General features: G+C 39.8%; 1 pseudogene; it reads left to right on the top strand.

The window, feature by feature from the left end:
- The first annotated feature begins 560 nt into the window (after nucleotides 1-560).
- Nucleotides 561-14749, top strand: LOC134585446 (b(0,+)-type amino acid transporter 1-like; annotated as a pseudogene).
- Nucleotides 14750-17582: the final 2833 nt, after the last annotated feature.

The raw sequence follows: 17582 nt of genomic DNA, 5'->3' as shown, positions 1-17582 counted from the left end.
TACTGGAGATTTAGTTGCCTAAAACTAGGTTTTGCATAGGTGGAATGGAATTCGACTTCACTAAACACACGGATGAAATTCGGTTCAATTACGACACATTTTTGTGGGGTTCTAATTGATTGGGACAAACGGAAAGTTTCTTCCAGGCTCATTAAGAATAGGTGGCTACTCTCTGAAGAGGAAGAGTTTTCTACCTGATATAGATATTGGATGCCAAAACCAAAATATTGCATACTAGTTCCAGATCTCATAGATTCTCGTCTCCATACCGCTTATTTTCAGAATGTCCTCTGTATTTCTTTACTTTCAGACTGCTGAACCTTTTTTTCTTTCTACTTCTAGTTGCAACACATTAACTTGTTTGAAGGGGCCTCAACAATATTAACTTTAAATATAAATACATATAAGAGATCATTAACCATTGCCATATACAACTTGAAAACCTTTAGGTAAAACAAGAATTTAATAATTAACTTTGCTGCTACTGGTCACAGTATATCCACTGGAACTTCAAAAGTCTTCTGAGATTTTGAAAGACCTCAGTTGCAATTGATGTTCCAGAAGGATACAGTAATGAATGGAAAAAACATGCATCTCGATGGAGAAAAAACTTCCCTAAAACCGGAGAACCTCCAACTGAAGCGGGGGATTGGATTGTTTAGTGGTGTATCCCTGATTGCTGGCACAATGATAGGTTCTGGGATCTTCATGTCTCCTCAGTGGGTCCTCTACTACGCGGGAAGTCCAGGAGCCAGTCTGCTGATATGGGCGGCTTGTGGTCTGCTTGCCATGCTGGGGGCATTGACCTACGCTGAACTCGGAACTGTGATTAAGGAGTCAGGAGGAGATTACATATATATTTTAAGAAATATTGGCTCGCTGCCTGCTTTTCTCTTAGCGTTCACTTCTATCATGGTGACTAGACCTGCTAGCATTGCAGCGATATCTCTGAGTTTTGCAGAATATGTGGTGGCATCATTCTATCAAGATTGCCCAATGCCCCAAGTGGTGGTAAAGTGTACTGCAGCTGTGTGCATCCTAGTCTTAACCATCATTAATTGTCTTAGTGTTAGGCTGGCAACCTCTTTTATGAACATTTTTACAACAGCCAAGATCTTAGTATTGTTGGTTATAATTGCGGGTGGAATGGTTCTTTTGGCCAAAGGAAACACTCAGGTATTGCAGAACTCCTTCGAAAATACAGTCACCGGTTTCGGTCCTATAGGATTGGCTTTTTATCAAGGACTCTGGTCGTATGATGGATGGAACAACCTTAACGGTGTGACGGAGGAACTTAAGAATCCCCAGGTCAGTGAGTGCTGAAAATATATAATAGTGGGAGTGAAGGAAGCAGAAAGGAAATGATTCAGTAAAGGTGCATTTTTTTTATTCCCTCTTTGGGGCACAACAGTCAAATAATACAATGGCAGCTTAGCAAGTAGCTAGTTGATAATAACAATAAACAGAAAAACATTAACGAGAACAATATAGGGTTAGGAATACAAATGTGCCCTGGTGTTTTCCTATTCTTTCTCCCTCTAAAGGTTTCAGGCTGGGTTTTGGGCATGTAGTTCAACGATCTCAGCCAATCCAATGTTTTCCCATAGGAGAGCAATGGGAGGCTTGTGCGCATGTGCAGCAAAACCATCTGATGGAAATATTGGAGTTCTACTCAACTTTACTCCTCTAAAGTATGACAGTCGCTAGAGGTAGGTTTACCCAGCAATGAAAACTTTGCTATTCCTGCAGAATGGCAATATTTTCAGCTGAGGGGTTAAAGCTGGTGGCACATGGCACACTTCATGGAGTGGTCTGGAAGCCTATAGTGTTCCTTGAAGACCAAAATAACTGAGCTGGAAAATTATCTTAGTCAATTAGTCAAGTTAATTTACTTTGCATTCTCACTTTAGTGAATAGCCTCCCACATTTATTGGCAAGAACGAAGTGTGACAAATATTGTATTATAGGTTAATAAAAAAAACAAAAAAACTGGCATGACCTGTTAAAATACGGTGCACCTCCAGTCATCAGTAAAGCTGAAAATGTAAACTGCAGATATAACCGTGACAGATGTTTTTCCAACACACTTATCAGTAGTCCTTAAAATGCCTGGAAATTAGATTATTGTTTTCCATCAAAACTGAGGGTGCAGACCTGAATTGGTCTTTCAGCCAGATTTACTAATACTAAAAAATAATAAAGTAAATAAACAGCAAAGATAAATGATCCTTTCAAACAGGAGAAGGCAGTATTACCCCCTACTCCCCACCACCCTATTAAGCTTACAATCTAAAATATACCGTATTATTTAATACGTGGACATGGTTGCAGCAGTTGGTGAAACACTAGAGATTGCAACCTATAAATAAATAATTTATAGTATGATCCACAGCTAGAACCCAGCATTTATTTAGTACTGTAACAAATAAAGCATCCATAACTGAGCATCTCTTTTTGAAAGACATCCAGGTCTCTTGTTCCCCTTTGTTTCTTGAGCTGAATATGTTTGTACATTGTAAATGCTTGAATCCAAACCCCTTTTTAGACAGCGTATTCCTGGTTATCTATCTTTTACTGGTGGTGTTCGTGTTAAGCTGTGCGTTAAGTCGAATGACCTTTTTATTGAAATGTATTGCAGGTAAACCTACCTCGAGCAGTCATGATTGCCATCCCTCTGGTGACCTTTATCTACATCCTGGTCAATGTTAGCTACTTTGCAGCCTTAAATCCCACAGAGCTTCTTTCATCGGATGCTGTTGCCGTCAGTTGGGGGTGAGTTATTCTACAAGTGGATTTTAAATTCATTATAATGAACCACCAGGCTCTAGGACACTTTAAACATACTCACTTTTTGGAGTGTAAAAACGTATATTGTTTTTGGCTTTCCTCCTCTCTTTACTTTATTTAAAGCCCCCTGTAGTGACTAGATGCTAGGAGTACCTTGGCTATGTTCCCGGTGGAGGGGCAAATTGCTCCCCGTTGGGCTCCCAGGATTCTTTCAGCCCTGGTGACACATTTCTGACTTCTACAGAGCTGCAATAGCCGATCCAGTTGCCATTCATCGGCTCAGAGCATCAGCTGACGAGGGCTGGCTAATGAATTATAATGAAAATTCTACATTTGATACATTATAGAATACATTAATACATGCTGCTGAGCAAAGTTGTAGAAGACAGATTCTCTTGATGACCTCACTCAATAAAATGTTTTACTGAATCAGGGATCCTTCTTTATGATAAGGATGGAGAGAGTGTGAGGAGGGGAGGATATCATCTCCTATAAAACAGTATCAAAAAGTAACCAAATCTTCTATGTCTCCCATATAAAAGGGCGCTTCAACTCTAGTTTTTAACCTTTGCCCTTAATGGGCCACTAAAGTCACCCAGACCACTTCATCTCAATGGTCTGAACCCATGCAGAGGACCTTTAGTTTTAACTCTGCAATATACAGCATTGTTGTTTAGTAGATGTGGTAATGGTATATTGCAGGTTAAATACGCCTCTAATGGTAGTCTCACTGTGAGACTCGAATCATTTAAAGGAACAGTTAAAGGAACACTATAGTCACCTAAATTACTTTAGCTAAATAAAGCAGTTTTAGTGTATAGATCATTCCCCTGCAATTTCACTGCTCAATTCACTGTCATTTAGGAGTTAGATCACTTTGTTTCTGTTTATGCAGCCCTAGCCACACCTCCCCTGGCTATGATTGACAGAGCCTGCATGAAAAATAAACTGGTTTCACTTTCAAACAGATGTAATTTACCTTAAATAATTGTATCTCAATCTCTAAATTGAACTTTAATCACATACAGGAGGCTCTTGCAGGGTCTAGCTAGCTATTAACCCCTTAAGGACATAGCTTCAGAAGCTGGACATACCCTTAAGGACACAAGCAATTTTTGCATTTTTTGCTGTTTGTGTTCAACTGCAATTTGCATCTCTCTCATTTATTGTACCAACACATATTATATACCGTTTTTTAGACAACAAAAAGGGCTTTAATTTGATGTGACATATACATGTATAAATTCTCATTTATTACAAAAAAAATGCAAAATAATGTGGAAAAAACAAAAAAAACACTTTTTTCCCCACGTTTTGGCAATAATAATGTGTGCATAATATGTACAGCTTAGGAAAAGTAATTCAAAATCAATTAATTTATGTGTCTTGATTTACAAAGTACATAATATGTGTAGGATTTCAGTTTATTTTGAAAGTTACAGGTCCCAAACTACAAGGTCTAAAATAAAATTTCAATGTGAAACAATTTTAGAAGTTGGTATGTTTGTCTTGGAAGTTTAATTACCATTACAGGAAACAAAATTGCCACACAAAAGTATATATTTATATAATGTAGACATCACAGGCTATTTACCTAAGGTTAGTTTGACACTTTTTGCGTAGCCATTTCACCTCCAATCTCTGCTAAATATTGGAGTAAAATTGTGTTTTTTCTCTATTTTGGCATATTCACATATAACAAGGTTTTTGTAATGTGTATTTCGTAAATCTAGTGTGTGCTATCCCTGTACAGAACCCCATATTGTGTTCAGCTACATCTGCTGAGTACAACGATACCCCCATTGTATACCTTTGCCCCTATTCTGTGAAGCTACAGTGCCATATAAGAGACCATGCTATTTCAGTTTCTACAGTTGGAATTTTCATAGATGGTCATATGTCTGAATTTGTGGCATTATAGCCATTTGACTGTTCAAATAACCCCATAAAGGCCTTTCATTTGAGAAAGCAGACACCCAAGGGTATGTTATTAGGCATATATTATACCTTAACTTGCCACCATGTTTTCACCAATTTATTTCAAATTTTGTGGTGAGAAAAAAAAAAAAAAATTTACATATGCATTTTTACATGTTGCATTTTCGCTGGGTATTTCTTACATTTGATAAGTGCCACTGTCATAAATTCCCCCTAAGTATGCTCAGTTACCTCTTCTGAGTAAAACAATATGCCCAATATATGACCCAGACACTATTTTGTAAAGTTACAGTGCTGTGAAAGAGATGTGATAAGTTCAGGTTTTTAAGTGTGAATTTACATGGAGAGTTTTAATGAGTCCGTATTCTATTTTTAAATATGTTAGCAGGCTGCTTTTTCCAATTACCCCAAAAAGGCATACTATTTCTTAAAGAAGACGCCCAAGGGTATTTCAAATGGCAAATTTTGAACCTTAGCGTGGGATAATTTTTCCGTTAGCTTGTATCAAGTGCAGTGGTAAAAAGCATTTTTTTCTGCCTTTTTGACACACAGTGAGTTTGTACTGTATATTTTGCAAACCTTATGTGTGCTACGGCTTTATAAGACTTTATATGTTGCTCAGCTATGTTGTCTGAGTACAGCAATACCCCCGTATGTACCTTTGCCAGTTATATGGGGACGTTGAAGGGGCACATTTCAGACACAGCCATTGCAGGTTTTGTCAAACTTTGAATTTTTACGCTGTGTTGTTACCCCACTTTGAAGTTTTTTAGCAGGCTATATATTCCAACTATCCCATAAAAGCATACTATTTCTTAAAGAAGACATCCCAGGGTATTTCAAAAGGCATATTTTGAACCTTAGTGGGGGATCATTTTTCTGCTAGCTTGTACCAAGTGTAGTGGTAATAAGCATTTTTTCTGCTTTTTTGACACACACCGTGAGTTTGTACTGTGTATTTTGCAAACCTTATGTGTGCTACAGCTATATAATACTTCCTATCTTGCTCAGCTGTGTCATCTGAGCACAGCAATACCCCCATATGTACCTTTGCCAGGTATATGCGGACATTGAAGGGGCACATTTGAGACACAGCCATTTAAGTTTTTTCAAACTTTACATTTTTACGCTGTGTCCATACCCCACTTTGGAGGTGTGTTTGTAGGTTAATTATTCCAGCTACCCCATAAAGGAATACCATTTCCTAAAGAAGACACCCCAGGTAAGGTTAAACCTTACCGTGGTATCATTTTTTCGCTAGCCTGTACCAAGTGTAGCGGTAATACGCATTTTCCCCCTTTTTTAAACATTTTTTTAAACTTTTTAAAAAAGTTTTTTTTAACTTTTAAAAAGTTTTATTTAGCATTTAACAACTTATTTTACTATTTTAAAACTTTGTTTAAACTTTTCAAAAGTTTTTTTAACTTTTCATTGTTTTTTTTAACTTTTAACCCCTAACTAGCCTAACCGTAAATCCCCAAATTTCCCCACTAACTTCTACCCACCTTAGCTAAATAAATAAATATTTTAAAATATTTAAAAGAATTAATTAAATACATTTAACCCCTGAGGATTAAAAAAAATAAAAGTTAACCCTCAGGGGTTAAAAGAAAAAAAATCAGATCACAGTGAAATACTGTGATCTGTATTTTGATCACTGCAGGCAGTGATCAAAGGGCAGGGAAGGGGTTAAATTTAATTTGAAAAAGGTGAGGGGGGTGGGATTTTGCTACAAACACTTTTTTTTTTTACAGCCAGAGACAGATCAGCACCGATCTGTCTCTCTGCTGTTCACAGCTCACACAGAAGTTGCAGGGAAACAGATCGGGTTTCACTGCAGCATGTGTGATCACTATGACTCCCGGTCAGAGCAATCACATGGGCTGTGAAAGTGAAACTGCCTGTGTTAGTGTGCCTCCGATAGGGAGACACACTACAGGAAGATTAACCCCGCGATTGCCGCGATTGTGGCAATCAGGGGTTAATTTTCATTTATGACCAGCGTCCTTAAGGGGAGTGCTGCAATGACGGAAAATTTCCGTCATGCGTCCTTAAGGGGTTAACATAGCAGGGGATAAGAAAATCTTAATTAAACAGAACTTGCAATAAAGAAAGCCTAAATAGGGCTCTCTTTACAGGAAGTGTTTATGGAAGGCTGTGCAAGTCACATGCAGGAAGGTGTGATTAGGGTTCATAAACAAAGGGATTTAACTCCTAAATGGCAGAGGATTGAGCAGTGAGGCTGCAGGGGCATGTTCTACACACCAAAACTGCTTCATTAAGCTAAAGTTGTTCAGGTGACTATAGTGTCCCTTTAATCTCACCTAGCCTGCGCTTTTTATTCCCAATATTCTATCTTGTTCTATGATGTTCTATAAGAAGCATCAGAGTGACATCGCAGTAGGCCAATCTAACAGCTGCAGGAACTCGATATCTGAACTGGAAAAAAGGTAAGTAATACCTTTTTTTGTTAAGATTTAGTGGGGGCCCTGAGTCTAAATAAACAGGAGAACATTGTAGCATTAGGAATACAGGTTTGTATTTCAAATGCTACAATATTCCCTTAAGCAGGGGAGGGGGTAGAGGGGGGCTGATTCTATAGCAAGATAGTTAGGGATCTTAGGGGATTACAAGCAGTACAAAATAATAACAAATGTTTTACACTGTCTTAGATTAGAAAAATAGTATTATTTTAAGTGTCCTTTATTTTATTGGTTAAAAAAAAATTGTATTATTTAAAGTGTTCATTCTATTGGTTTAAAAATTTGTATTTTAAGTGTGTTTTATTCTATTGGTTCTGTGTTACAAATAAAATGATGTTGTTTCCCTATTACTATACATAGCTTTTTAAATACACTGCAACAAGGGAATGGATGCAGAATAAAGTGTTTAGAATTAAGTAACATTTCTTCACTGGAATGTACACGTCTGTACAGCATATTTCCAAATTTTCCCCCAAAATGTCACATAATCCATGAATGTGGGTAATGACATTTCTGGATTGTGAGAACTCCTGCTCTTCCCTTGTATACAATGTAAACAGTGACAATTGAAATGTTTCCCACTCAAGATGTAAACATTTTAAAGATACAGCATGTTCCACTGCTATACTGATTCAGAGGCAGACTTTAGATATTTTGTGTGCATTCCCCATGGCAAGAAAAACATGCCAACTTTCACAACTTTTTAAAAACATCTACATTAGACAACATGTTCGCGCTCGCTAAATTGGTGCCCACTGCTGCCATCTTGTGCATTCTTACTATATTGCACATTGTGACTGAATGAGAAAAACATGTTTTGATTGCAGCCCAAGTGGCAAACAAGTGGCGTAGATCTTTAAAGAGTCAATATGCAGCGAGTGCCACTCGCTGCTAATCACATAGGGAAAGACTTTAATAACATAAGATCAAAAATGGCCAATAATTGTGTGTATAATCCAATCTCAAGTTCGAGTTGAGCCTTACTTAATATGTAATAAAAGCAATAACTGTAATTATTTCACTATTACACCCACTTCATTTGCATTCATACTGTTACAATTTAATCCACTCACATTTATAGAATTAGGCCTCAGCTATTGATTCTACTAGACCTGGGAGTATAATTGTTACCATAAGGATTGCTATACTGGCATTAGACATCCATCTTTTATTTATCCTTCCAGGGTTAAGGTTCTGGGTACGTGGACCTGGCTAATCTCACTGGGTGTTGCTTTCTCTACCTGTGGTTCTGCAAATGGGGTTTTTTTCAGTGGAGGGCGAGTGTGCTATGTAGCGGCCAGAGAGGGGCATCTGGTAAGCAAAACCTACATTACTTTTTAGAAGCATATGTGTAACAGAACAGTATTATTAGTAACTATTGTGTGTAATGCATTACATGTGACAGCATTGCATGATTACTGTATTGCCTGAATGGCTCCTTAAGGTCATAGTTGAAATCTATATCTGTAAATCTTGTGACAATATCTTTAAAAAAACAAACAAAAAACAGATGGACAAAATGAATTCTTGGCATTGCACCGAAAACACAAACTGTCCCCTAAATTGTAACAAATAGAACTAGAATTTAGGCTAGAAAAGCCATGTGCAAGTTTAGTTGAGTTGGAGATGTTTAACTATACAAAGACAAGTCCTGCGCGCAAACGTTCCCTACTCCTGGCGGCAGCAATGACTATAGTACACATCAGCCCCAATACATACATACAAAATAAATAAATAAAAAAAGAATCCTCATGCTCATTTAAATAACTGGAGTTTTTTTTTTCAATATCATTCCAATGGCCGTTAGGTGGAAGAAGATTCACTTTGCTTCCTTCAGCTTCAGGTAAAAAAAAAAAAAAAATGAGACAGAGAGGGATATATTTCCAAACCCCTACATACTTATTAACCCTTAATAAGAAACACATGGGGTGGGAAGCAGCCTGGTAACATGGCTATGTGATACAAAAACCAATACAAACAAACAACAAAAAGTCCTGCACTCAAACTCCCACTACCCTGGTCGGCAGAGGTTTGCCTTGTCCTGGCATTTGAGCTTCCACCTAATGGCCATTGGAGCTACCAGATAACCTCCATCTATTTAAATATGCATAGGGTTTGGGGTATTGAGCAGGTAACTCTTTTCTTTGCTTTTTATTATATGTATTGGGGATGATGTGTGCTATGGTCATTTCCTGCCTCGAAGCAGCAGGCTGGGAGGAGAGGTTAGATAGATGGACGTGCTCTCCTTTAAAATGAAATGACTACTTTTTCCTACCTGCATCTCCTTACCTTGTACTGAATATTATCACTTTGTGTCTGTGCTATTTGAGTCTATTATTGCTCTAGTAGTGGAATCTGACAGGGTTCGAGTGAGCAGCTTAATATAGTCCTTTTTTCCATAGGGGCAATTTAACATATTGGGGTTAAAGGAGCCATCATTGTGGGTGTTTATACTTTTGCTTTCTAATATATGGTCACCTCTTTGGTGAAAGAGCTACCTAGGGAGGTGTGTTTCCTCTGATGAATGTACTACTTCCCATGTTTACAAAACGTCTTACTAATTAACCACAGGCATACTTTCTCCTAACCTCCTATATGGCTACTGATTGACTACTTATAGGATATAACTCTTGTACTTGTTCACTACAGTAATCGAATTTCAGTCCTATAATAACTCTATGTGCATCTTTCTATCTATCTAATCCCTCTCTGTAACTCTCTCATAGACATTTTAAATACAATGCAGAAATCCATCATTACATTGTTACATCTTAGGGAATTAGATACATTCTAATAGTTATTGCATTTCTAAAGCCAGATGCTACACACTATTCAAATATTGTCTTAGGCTCAACTAAAAGTAAGGTATCTTCATGTAACCTCGATTTCCATGTTTTTTTTTTATTTATTAATTAATTCAGACCAATTAATTCACTTTACACCGGGTTGCACATTGATTGTTCTATTATATATATATGTTTCTCTATTTGATAAAGTAAATTTTTTTGCTATTACCTTAGAATGATTCTTAATTGGAGTTTTATTTATTGAGGCTATGCTCCTTGTCTACTAGGTGGGATCCTTCCCTCATCAGGTGGTGCACACTTTTTGTAATAATGATGCCAATTACTAGGCTGTATATATTTTATACCATATAGACATATTATTTTATTATTTATATAGTTCCGTATCGCTGTACAATGGGTGGACTAACAAAGACTTTATTGTAACCAGATGGGTTGGACACACAGGAACAGAGGGGTTGAGGGCCCTTCTCAATGAGCTTACATGCTAGAGGGAGTGGGGTATCGTGACACAAAGGGTAAAAGTAGGGGTCTCAAAGCAGGTTGCTAGAAAAGTATTCAGTGAGGGCTTAGTAGGTTATTTTTGACAGTTGCAGGAGAGGAGTCAGGGTGTGAGGATGAAAAGCTGTTAACATATGGATATGCCATAATTTGCACCAGTGACTACTCAGAATAGCTAGTAACTAGTACGTAGTTATCATAGTAATACTGCTGAGAACATTGTTAGCACAGACTTGTGGGTGTCATTTTTCCCCAATTGATTATGACTACTTGGATTTATCAATTGCCTGGGTTTCTCATTCTCAGAAAAATAACAGTTTTCTGATTTATCAGCCAGATATCCTATCAATGGTCCACGTGAACCGGCTGACACCTTCTCCTGCTCTGATATTCACATCTTTCATCTCACTTATCATGATCATACCATCGGACTTCAGCAGTATCATCAACTTTTTCAGGTATGTATATCAGTGAGCAAACTTAATCAAACCATGTTAGAACCAAAAACACTTGTGTTCAAGATATTGTATCTTTGAAATCTATGTGATATAGTTACTCTGTCATGGTTATTCACTGAAGTTTGAATTGTCAAAAATTCTAACTAAAGGGGGGCGGAGCCTGGCTGTGGAGCTGATCAGACGTGTGCAGCACGAGCTCCCGGCTGAAATACTATTTTAATAGAAATAACCCTGACTTTCATGCTACATAATCGCTTACAACGGCATCACCCAAGTAGGGGAACGAGGGCTGCATTGATGGGGCCTACCGCTGCGATGACTAACCTGATTCGCGGCCTAGACGGAAGTAGGGGCATGGGTGAAGCGGCCGATCACCCGGCCCAGGGCTCCCTGAATGCAGATATAACCACAGCAGAGGACCAGCCATACTCATACCTCCTTTAACCGCTCATGCATTACTCCATTTTATCAGTCAGTCCTAACTAATGGGACAACTTAAGCTTATTAACGTTAAAGGTGAAACTGCTGGTATTCTTCTGTAGTTAGCAAAGTGTAACTAACACTTTAAACATATAAGCTGTCTTTATTAACAACACAATGCTACATACTTATAAGCCTCAGCGCAACTAGCCTTGTTATATACACGTTTAGCCTAGCATGCTAAAATATGAATCACTGCTATTTCATAGCCTGTTACCCTCATGTTATATAAAAAAAAATGTGCTGTCTTTAATGCCACACTTGTGTAAAATGTTATGAAAAATGCCTGCAGATGCTATCGTGGCTATGCACGCCTGTTGTCACTTTTCGCACAAGAAAAATAAAGAATAAAAAAATAAATAATAATAATTCTAACTAAACTCAAAGAGATTTTACATTGTAAAACATATTTTCCATACCAGCTGTTTTCAGTTGGGCTATTTTGAACTAAAACTTGAAATTTACTTTGAGATCACTTTGAGAATTCCTGAGAATTCATACTTTACTGGATTTTACTGGGAATGGTGTCTGGAAGTAGGAATATTTTCTATATCTTGAGAATTTATGTAGTATATTTGTGTGATTGTTGCTTATATATATTTACAATTTAGAAGATATATCCCCAGTGAGAATTTTTTATATATATATATATATATATATATATATATATATATATATATATATAATTATGTATTTTTGTGATTGACATATATCTGAAAACAGCTTTCAAAAGCTGTAGCCTTTGCAAGCCCTCCCCTTCTAACCCCGCCCAGACTTTCTGTGGCTGTCCAATCACAGACTTCCCAATGCAACTTAATGATACGCCTTTTCAAGGCAGTGGCTCTGGGCAATTGTTGCCTCTTGAGTTTAGTTCCACTGAGATAAGCAAACCAGAAAGTAACAGGACCAATTGTCTAATTGGCAGTCAGGAGGGTGTAACAAGGTTCATTTATAAATGTGTCACTTTTTCTAAAATGGAAAAAAAGAGGACACATTAGCAAGCTAAAGTGCTTTCAGTGTGTGGTGTCCCTTTAATTCCATATCTCTGTGTAGAGATACATACTTCCTGTATGTGGAATGAATCTAACATTCACAAACAGTGACCTATTGTGCTATCTGCCAGAGTCCATCTGTATTGTCAACATATGAGGAGTAAATCTTTGGTTTCTGATTCAGATAACAGAGGCCTACATTCTATTAGACTAGATAAGCTAATCTCGTGTAACAGGATAGCAGATTTCCTATTGACCTCTATAGCTATGCAATTACTTGAGATAAGCATGTCACTTCTCCTAGTGTCTAGGACCCGTGATGGCTGTTGAGAGGGTTAATCTGATGAAGGTGAGTCTCTCTCTAAATTCATAAATTAAAAACTCAATTCAGTTCTACTTTTCACAGATTAAATTGTTATATTTGCAGTTTCACGGTCTGGCTATACTACGGGGTAAACATTGCAGGGTTCCTTTACGTAAAAATTAAGAAGCTGGATATTCCAAGACCTTATAAGGTAAATAAATCAGCATTACATTAATCGTTATACAAATTAAAAGCATTTTTCACGATTCTCCTTAAATTCTAAACCAGATATAGAATCTGATTGCATTTTACTGTGTGTCTCACCACCACATGTGTCTCACCACCAGTGGCTGCCTTTATAATATGTACTTTTCATTATTGTTTAGTTAAAGGACCACTATAGTTCCAGGAAAACAAACTCGTTTTCCTGGCACTATAGAGTCATTAGCCCCCCCCCTCCCCCACCCTCATTGCCCCCCTCCCGCTGGGCTGTAGGAGTTAAAACTCCTTCAGCCACTTACCTTTCTCCAGCGCCGGGCTCCCTTTGTTGCTGGGAACTCTCCTCCCTCTGCCGACGTCAGCTCCGAATTCGCATTCAAACCGCCCAAAGGAAAGCATTACGCAATGCTTTCCTATAGACATCCAGCGTCTTCTCGCTGTTAATTTCACAGTGAGAATCGCGGAAGCGCCTCTAGCGGCTGTCAGTGAGACAGCCACTAGAGGCTGGATTAACCCTCAGTGAAACAAAGCAGTTTCTCTGAAACTGCTATATTTTCAGCTGCAGGGTTAAAACTAGAGGGACCTGGCACCCAGACCACTTCATTGAGCTGAAGTGGTCTGGGTGCCAATAGTGGTCCTAAAAATCCACTATCCCGCTTTTAGTAGATGTGTATTTACATGGGGGATTTATACACCAAATTGTAGTAAAGTGAAAACTGAATTGCAAAATATTGACTAAATGTAGCCAACCTGTAACTATAGCTGAGATAGTAATATATTCCAATTCAGACGATTTTTCTTACATTTTGCAGTTTGTGTTTAACCCCTTAAGGACCAAACTTCTGGAATAAAAGGGAATCATGACATGTCACATGTCATGTGTCCTTAAGGGGTTAAATTCATTTCAGTTTACAGAAATGAACAGTTTTATCTTTAAAGGGTTGCATTTAGTCTTTCTTGTTTTGCTTTGTAAATATTCAAAGAATATTGGGAAGTGACAGTTTGCCTTTAAAGACAGAAGAGTGTCCAATCAGACTGCTCGTGACATCCTATAGCATCATCCATGCGAACAGTCAACTTGACAAAAGGTGTATCTGTACAATCCATAGTGGGCATAATCCCAGAGGCCAGAAGCTTATCTTGTGATAAAGCATATTAGACGTTATTATATTTCTAAAGATTTTTAAACTATTGTTTTTTTTCCCAGGTTCCGATCATTATACCCATCATTGTGCTGATTGTCTCCGTGTACCTGGTTGTGGCTCCAATCATCTTCAGTCCGCAACTGGGATATCTCTTTACGTCATTCTTTTTATCCTAAGTGGTACTATTCTCTATATTCCTGTGGTCCACTACAAATGGTCTCCTAAAGTTTTCAGGTCAATTACCCTCCATCTTCAGCTCCTGCTTGAAGTGGCTCCAGCAGATAAAGAGCAATGAGCTGCCTTTGGGGAGGTAGTAACACATTATAGTTTAATAAAATCATTAGTTACTTTATTTAAAATCTGAAAATTTACACAAGTAACAGGTGTCAGAGTAACCCCAACCATTACCAAAATTTCCATTCATTTAAGGAACACTCCTGGCCCCAAAACAAGTTCCTCTCAATAAGTCATTATGGTTCTTTGTTTTTTTTTTCTAACATTCTTTAAGAATATTTTTGTACAGAAATATCACTCGGGGAAAAGGAGAAGGTTGCACAGGGTTCTGCCTGTGAGCACATAGAACAATAGACAAGGTGCTTATCAACACTTTTAAATAACTGCCCATGCCATGCATGCGCAGAGGAAGCACTGTGTGCCGCCGGGCAGTAGCGCCGCTGATTGTCTAGAGCGGTCACCTGATGCTCTACACTAAACTCCTAATTCATACAAAAAAAGGTTTGTACCTGGTACTGATAACCATAGTATAATTGAGGGTCAGGGCCGGCGCTACCTGTAAGGCGGACTAGGCAGCCGCCTAGGGCGCCCCTTGGGAAGGGGCGCCGCCAGGAGCGCCGGCCCCCCTAATGCTGCAGCCGCCCGAGCGCTCTGTAGAGAGCCTCAGGCGGCTGCAGCTTTGCCCGGGCTGGTGCGTCCATGAGGGCGCACCGCCCGGGCACAGCATGAGGAGAGGGAGGGGGCTGACAGGAGGGAATCGCTCAGCGCTCCCTCCTGTCACTCCCTCTCTGTAGCGTGACCGAGCGCAGTATAGTCCGCCGGTACAGGGAGCATCTGTCTCCTGTACTCGGACGGACTAACAGGAAGTGAACACTGGTGTTCACTTCCTGTTAGTCCGCCGGGTACAGGAAACAAAAGCTCCCTGTACCCGCGGACCATGATACAGAGCTCGGCCACGCTACTATAGAGGTAGGGGAGGGTGGGGGGAATAAATAGAGAGGGGGGGGGGAGATAAATACATGGAGAGGGAGGGGAGGAGGAGAAATCAATGAAGAGGGGGGGGGAGAAATAAATGGAGAGGGGGGGGAGGAGAAATAAATGGAGAGGGAGGGGAGGAGGAGAAATCAATGAAGGGGGGGGGGAGAAATCAATGGACAGGGAGGGGAGGAGGAGAAATCAATGAAGAGGGAGGGGGGGGGAGAAATAAATGGACAGGGAGGGGGGAGAAATAAATGGACAGGGAGGGGGGAGAAATAAATGGACAGGGAGGGGGGGAAATAAATGGACAGGGAGGGGGGGAAATAAATGGACAGGGGGGGGATAAATGGACAGGGAGGGGGGAGGACAGGGAGGGGGGAATAAATGGACAGGCAGGGTGGGGGGAATAAATGGACAGACAGGGAGGGGGGAATAAATGGACAGACAGGGAAGGGGGAATAAATGGACGGGGGGGATAAATGGACAGGGGGGGGAAATAAATGGACAGGGAGGGGGGGAAATAAATGGACAGGGAGGGGGTAAATAAATGGACAGGGAGGGGGAGGTAATAAATGGACAGGAGGGGGAGGGAATACATGGACAGGGAGGGGGGGGATAAATGGACGGGGGGGATAAATGGACGGGGGGGATAAATGGACAGGGAGGGGGGGGGAAATGGACAGGCAGGGTGGGGGAATAAATGGACAGGCAGGGTGGGGGGAATAAATTGAAAGGGGGGGGGGTAAATTGACAGGGAGGGGAATTGACGGGATTAGGAGGGGGAATGAGAGTGGGGAGGGGAGAAGAGAGTGACAACGGGGGAGACGAGAGTGACAAGGGAGGGGGAGAAGAGAGGGACACGCAGGGGAGAAGAGAGTGACAAGGGAGGAGGGGGGAGAAGAGGGGGGAGAAGAGAGGGACAAGGGGGGTTGAGAAGAGAGTGACGAGGGAGGGAGAGGGGGAGAAGAGAGTGACAAGGGAGGGGGGAGAGATTGACATCCATCACACACACACAATGCACCCCTTGCACACAGAAAAACACACAATGCATTACACACAGACACACACACACAAGCAATTCAACCCTTACACACAATGCATCTCTTACACACACAGAAACACACAATGCATTCCTTACACACACTCAATGCACCCCTTACAGACGCACACACTGCATCCCGTACATACACAGAAACACTCATTGCAGCCCTTACACATACAAACACAGATTCACACAATGCATTCCTTACACACATATCAGGACATCCCCTACTCCTGTGAACAAACTAATTGGTGGAACATTAAGGTGGACCCTGGGGCCCAGACCTTGAGCTGTGCAAAGGGCCTTAAAAAAAATGGAGCCTTCTTCCTGTTCTCCCAGAACACAAACAGCCTCCAGAGAGCCTGTTCTACACCAGATCAGTGGAGCCAGACTGCAGGTAGAGCCCATCACCATCCTCATCTGATTGTAAGTAGGCAATCTAGTATATTATTCGTGGCACTAATCTCTAATTTACCTCACATTAAAGGGACACTTTAGTCCCCAGAACCACTGCAGCTTAATGTAGTGGTTCTGGTGTCTATAGCCTGTCCCTGCAGGCCTTTTAATGTAAACACGGTGGCACTGCAGCACTTGCGTTAGTTAACATGGGGCATTGTGATGTCATATCGGGGGGGGGGGGGGGATGGGGGGCGGCAAACTTTACTTTTGCCTAGGGCGGCAAAAATCCTTGCACCGGCCCTGTTGAGGGTGAGTGAGACTTTATAGACTAAATTCCATACCACAAAATACATTAACTTATTTTTTTTTAATAATAAACAAAATCAGAGAAGTATACACCTTAACCCCTTAAGGACTGGCCTGTTATTGCGATGTTTGTATGTTAAGGAGCAGAGCAGTTTTAACACTTTTGTGGTGTTTGTGTTTAGCTGTAATTTTCCGCTCTCTCATTTACGGTTCCCATACAAGTTATATATTGTTTTTTTCACGACAAGAAGGGCTTTCTTTACATACCATTATTTGTATTATGTCATATATTGTATTTAAAAAATAATAATAAAATATGGTGAAAATGTAAAAAAAAAAACATGTTTTTGGACTTTTACTTGAAAAATCTTTTACTTATCTACAAAAGCTAATGAAAAAAACTGCTAAATAGATTCAAAATTTTGTCCCGAGTTTAAAAACACACAGTGTTTACATGCTTTATTGCTTTTTTTTTGCAAGTTATAGGCCTACAAATACAAGTAGGAAATTGC

This window comes from Pelobates fuscus, chromosome 2 (genome assembly GCF_036172605.1).
Source record: "Pelobates fuscus isolate aPelFus1 chromosome 2, aPelFus1.pri, whole genome shotgun sequence".
In the NCBI taxonomy this organism is placed as follows: Eukaryota; Metazoa; Chordata; class Amphibia; order Anura; family Pelobatidae; genus Pelobates; species Pelobates fuscus.
This window is presented reverse-complemented; position numbering and strand designations above follow the sequence as displayed.